Source organism: Procambarus clarkii, chromosome 22 (assembly GCF_040958095.1).
Source record: "Procambarus clarkii isolate CNS0578487 chromosome 22, FALCON_Pclarkii_2.0, whole genome shotgun sequence".
NCBI classification, from domain to species: Eukaryota; Metazoa; Arthropoda; class Malacostraca; order Decapoda; family Cambaridae; genus Procambarus; species Procambarus clarkii.
In genome coordinates, this window is record NC_091171.1 from 41,845,702 (window position 1) to 41,851,501 (window position 5,800).

The window sequence follows — 5,800 nt, forward strand, 5'->3', positions numbered from 1 at the left end:
TGTCAAAGGCTTTCGAAACGTCTCTAAGCACTATATTACACTGATTCGACACTGCGTTGGCTATATGCTGGTAGATCAGGGCTATAGCTGTATGGGCCCCTCTGCAGTTTCTAAACCCATGCTGCCTGTGTCGTACTTATCTTCCTTACTTCATAAGTCTCTGATTAATTATGTTTTCGAATATTTTACCTGGTACTTCGAGGAGGAAAACTGGTCGGTAATTTTCGGTTTGGGTTCGGGATTTTCCTGTCATGGGGATTACTCAGATCGTGGCATTTTTGAAGTAGGATGGGGAATAGTCAAGATGCAAGAGCTGCATTTACTCTACGTGTGTATTGATGGAGTGCAGTCACTGGTTGTTTTTTGTATGCAATTCTTGTACAGCCACTAGCACGCATAGCGTTTCGGGCAAGTCCTTAATCCTAATTTTTTCCTGGAATACGACCCGCCAAATTGTTTAACAACCAGGTACCCATTTCACTGCTGGGTTAAACAGAGGCTACAGTTGAGGATTGGCGCCAAGTAAATCCTCCCCGGCCAGGGTACGAACCCTGGACAAAGCGCTCGCGAATACCATTTTATTAATCCTGCTGTTGCCCGGCGCCTTGTTCTTGAGATCTGTAATTGTTTTTGGACCTCTGCAATGGTTATGTGTTTCATAAGGTGGCAGTCATTGCGAATGTTGTTAAGGTCTATTGTTTGCGTCGGATTAAGTAGTATTGCAGCTCTGTTAACGACTCGAGTTGTAATTCAAGTTCAAGTATGTTTATTGAGACAAGCAATAAATACATCTGAAAGGGATAGAGTAGCTTAGACTATTTCTACCCCCCTAGTTGTAATTTCCCTTTCATCAATGGGGCAAAAGTTTAAATTTTTTTCCGGGTTTATCCTGAATATTTTTTCCCAGAATTTCCTGAATTCCTGTTCTTGTTCTCTCTCCTCATAGAGTTTATTTCCTGATGCGTCTATGATGTAAGGTGTTTCCTCGGCTGAGTTTCCCATCAGGGTTTTTACTTTTTTCCTGAACTATCCTGGGTTTCTGTAGTCGACTTGATTTTGGATTGTTAGGTCATCTCATTTGTTGGTGTACTGTGTTTTGCATAGATCTTGCAGCTCATCTTGTACTCTTTTGGGCTCGTCTGTCCACCCATATGTGGAAGCTGGTCAGAATTGCATTTAACCTTTGTAAACGCACATTAATGACACTATGTAAAAACAAACCTCGAACACTGTTTATGTAAGGCAGACGTAAATCTGTGTATTTACGTATGTAGGTTAGATTAGCATTTTAAAAGCACTACAATCACCTTCTGTGGTTGATTGTTCAATAAATCCCTGAACTATATGTTTAAAAGATCTCTCACCCTGTCCACGGAGGACAGAAGAAAATGTATATATGTCGCTTAGCATTGTAAATGTCTGGCCACGTCTGTGGTAGAAAATAATAATAATAAAACCATTGGGCGTTATGAGTTGTAGAAGATTGTTATATCTGGTTTGCCAGTGTTGTGAGTGCCTCAGTGGCTGGGGGGGGGGACGGGGGAGTTATATGGTGAGCTACGGGGAAGTTAGTTTAGTTCATTTATTATGCACCCCATATCCATCTTGTGGGTAGTAGTGTTAAGGGTTATTGAGGCATATAATGGGCTCAGGGACACGGGGGGGATATGATCGTTCATTAATTTTTCTATGGTGCTAACCCATGCATTGGAGGAGTGGGGAAGGAGGGGGGGAGGTGTGGGGGTGATCCAGCCAGGATGGAGCTAATATGGGAGGGCGGCCCGTGAGGGTTTACGGGCTATTCATGCCCGTGCCACCTCTTGGCTGGCTTAAATTAAGCCTCACCAATGACCATGAAGGTGTTGGGTCAGTCCGGGCCGCCAGTGTTGATACCCAGGGGGGAGGTTCTAGGGGGGAGGGGTTGGGGGGGAAGAGGAGGGGGTGTCAGGAGGGTTGTGGGGGGGGGGGGGAGTGTCTTGCGTGGGGGGGGGGAGTGTCTTGCGTGGGGGGGGGAGTGTCTTGCGTGGAGGGGGGGGAGTGTCTTGCGTGGAGGGGGGGGGAGTGTCTTGCGTGGGGGGGGGGAGTGTCTTGCGTGGGGGGGGGGGAGTGTCTTGCGTGGGGGGGGGGGGAGTGTCTTGCGTGGGGGGGGAGTGTCTTGCGTGGGGGGGGGGGAGTGTCTTGCGTGGGGGGGGGGAGTGTCTTGCGTGGGGGGGGGGAGTGTCTTGCGTGGGGGGGGGGAGTGTCTTGCGTGGGGGGGGGAAGTGTCTTGCGTGGGGGGGGGGGGAGTGTCTTGCGTGGGGGGGGGGGTACTTGCGAAGGTCATCTTCCATTTCACCAGTTACGTCGCTTTTTTTTTTTTACATTATCGTAATTAAGGTTGCTTAAGAAACCTTAGTTACCCATAAAAAAACAACCCATTAAAAAAAACGGTAATGGCTCTCACAAATATTTGCGTTTTCTATGCATCGGACTCGCTATAGGTTACGCTGGCTGCTTAATTAATGGGTCCCTACGGCTCTGGACGGGCTAAAAAGGTTGAATTTTTTTACGGAGTGGCGAATCGAGAGAACGAGGTGAGCATTCACGGCACTCTGGGAGGTTTGACCAAAATGTGATCTGTGTTAATTAATTAAAAAAAGTTAATTAATAGTTTTATAAGTGATTATCTTGTCAATCATTATTATTATTTAATGTTTAGAAAACTGCTGCAAGTGTGAACTACTCCAATGTATTTATGAACAGATAAACAGTGCTTTTTACGCTTTATGTAAATAAGTCATCAATTGCTATACTGGATGTGGGCGGGACAAGATGTCCACTGAGGTGACTTAAGAGCAAGCATTACGAAGCCCTCATGTCTACGACGTCCAGTTCCAGCTGGAGGGTGGTAGAGCGCTCCCTGTGTGGCCAACCTGTCCTCTTAAAAAGAACGTCGCTTTTGGCCGTTTGCCCGTATGGCCGAATTTGGACGTAATTTGAAATTGAAAAAAAATATGAAAATAAATTTGGGATTTTTTTTTCAACAACAGTAAGTTAAGGGTCCTCTGATAGGTTAGGTGGGCAGGAAATTCTCATAAAGTTTCAAAACGTTATGAAAAACGTTAATTTAAAGTGCCCTCTTATAACCTCTGCGCGTACGCCGGACGACTCAAATAGAAAACGGAACAGAACGTCACTTTTGTGAGTGGATTTCATTTCAAATTACGTCCAAATTTGGCCATAGTGCGCATACGAGCCAAAAGTGACGTTCTTTTTAAGAGGACGGGTTGGTGTGGCGTAGCAAACCTCCACCACCACCACCACTACACTCCTTCACTGTCTTACACACACACACACACACACACACACACAGAAAGAACTTTTTTAGTGTCAGAGTGGTTGACAAATGGAATGCATTAGGCAGTGATGTGGTGGAGGCTGACTCCATACACAGCTTCAAGTGTAGATATGATAGAGCCCAGTAGGCTAAAGCTCAACCCCCGCAAGCACACAGACACACACACACAGAAAGACCTGGGGGTTGATATCACGCCAGACCTGTCCCCTGAAGCCCATATCAAGAGGCTAACATCAGCGGCATATGCCAGGTTGGCCAACATAAGAACGGCCTTTAGAAACTTGTGTAAGGAATCTTTCAGAACATTGTATACCACATATGTCAGACAAATCCTGGAGTATGCAGCCCCAGCATGGAGTCCATATCTGGTCAAGCATAAGACTAAACTGGAAAAGGTTCAAAGATTTGCCACCAGACTAGTACCCGAGCAAAGAGGTATGAGCTACGAGGAGAGACTACGGGAATTAAACCTCACTTCGTTGGAAGACAAGAGATAGGGGGGACATGATCACCACATTCAAGATTCTCAGGGGAATCGACAGGGTAGATAAAGACAGGCTATTTAACACAAGAGGCACACGCACACGGGGACACGGATGGAAACTGAGTGCCCAAATGAGCCACAGAGATATTAGAAAGAACTTTTTTAGTGTCAGAGTGGTTGACAAATGGAATGCGTTAGGCAGTGATGTGGTGGAGGCTGACTCCATACACAGTTTCAAGTGTAGATATGATAGAGCCCAGTAGGCTCAGGAACCTGTACACCTGTTGAGTGACGATTGAGAGGCGGGACCAAAGAGCCAGAGCTCAACCCCCGCAAGCACAATTAGGTGAGTACACACCATTCACCATTTACTACAGCTCGTAAGAGACCACCCACTGGCCCTACCGCCCTCCACCCACGAGGGAGGTCGCCCCTCCCTACACACACCTGGCTCTCCTCCCTCGTACGGCACACACCTGCCAACACTGACCATCCACCGCAGGGAAGACGACCATCTGGGTTGCCTGGCGTATCCCCCAGGCTGACTGCCAGCGTTGCCGCCCCCCACTACCACCTGCCTGGAGTTGGATTTCTGAAGCTCATCATAATCCGTCAGTCGCGAACGGTGGATTGTGTGCGGTAGGAGGTATGTTCCCGTGAGGTCCCGTGAGGTCCCGTGAGGTCCCGTGAGGTCCCCTGAGGTCCCCTCAGTCCTGGGAGGGACCCCGGACCCTGGGGAAGGTCAGGGGCCCTGTGACCACGTATAACATTCAAGTTTGTTATCTTAAGGTTATCTTGAGATGATTTCGTTTTTTTTTTTTAGTGTCCCCGCGGTCAGGTCCTCGACCAGGCCTCCACCCCCAGGAAGCAGCCCGTGACAGCTGACTAACACCCAGGTACCTATTTTACTGCTAGGTAACAGGGGCATAGGGTGAAAGAAACTCTGTCCATTGTTTCTCGCCGGCGCCTGGGATCGAACCCAGGACCACAGGATCACAAGTCCAGCGTGCTGTCCGCTCGGCCGACCGGCTCCCGTTGTTTGAGACAAGAAAGAAATACATCTCAAAGGGATAGAGTAGCTTAGGCTATTTCTACCCCTCTTCGTATAGCATTGTTACCTGGTTGATGGGGTTCTGGGAGTTCTTCTACTCCCCAAGCCCGGCCCGAGGCCAGGCTTGACTTGTGAGAGTTTGGTCCACCAGGCTGTTGCTTGGAGCGGCCCGCAGGCCCACATATTCGTTTGTGGGCCTGCGTTGTCAGCCTCCTAATCGAGTATTCTCCGTTCCATCCTCTCAAGGTTGTTCAATTTCTCCTTAAAATAACGCCCATGGCGTTGTTAGCCAGCGTGTATAATTATACCGTTTGTATAATGTATATTTGTAAATATATAAATATAAAAATTTCAATGTCTTGACAATACCATCACTAACGGTTAAGCAGCGTGAAGAGAAAGACTAAGGAGAACTGTGTGTGCGGGAATGACGCAACCACAACAGTCTAATGAAGCAGGTGTCTCCCAGCAACAGCAAGTGACCCATAAAGCAACAAATACCACCGTCCCTCCTCCCGCCTACCTGCCCCCCGTGACGTCACACCTTCCTCCCGCCAACAGAAAACGCGGCAGTGAGACACAGGAAATTCCAGGAACCTCCGCCCCGGTGAGTCATCCCGCGCCATAGCAAAGTGTCGCCAGTCAAAACCTTTCGCTCTTATTTCAACCATTTTCGAGGCCAAGAGTATCCATTATAACCAGATTGTCTGGCATACTTTTGTTTAATATAATTAACGATGTTCGTGTATACTATAGAGTTTAGGTGTTGCAATTTAGGCTAGATTATAATTATGTTTTTAAATGAATGATGAGTAGGAGAAAATAATTGTATTGTGTAGTGAACGGAGCTTGGTGGTAGGACTGTCAGCCATTTAGAGAGGCAGGAGTCTCGGGTTGAGGTCCTTACATACGGGAGCAGCCAGCCAGG

General features: G+C 47.7%; 1 protein-coding gene across 4 annotated transcripts in view; it reads right to left on the minus strand.

Moving 5' to 3' along the window:
* Positions 1-5,800, minus strand: part of lsn (vacuolar-sorting protein SNF8) — an 81,679-nt gene that overhangs the window by 33,214 nt on the left and 42,665 nt on the right. The window lies entirely within an intron of this gene.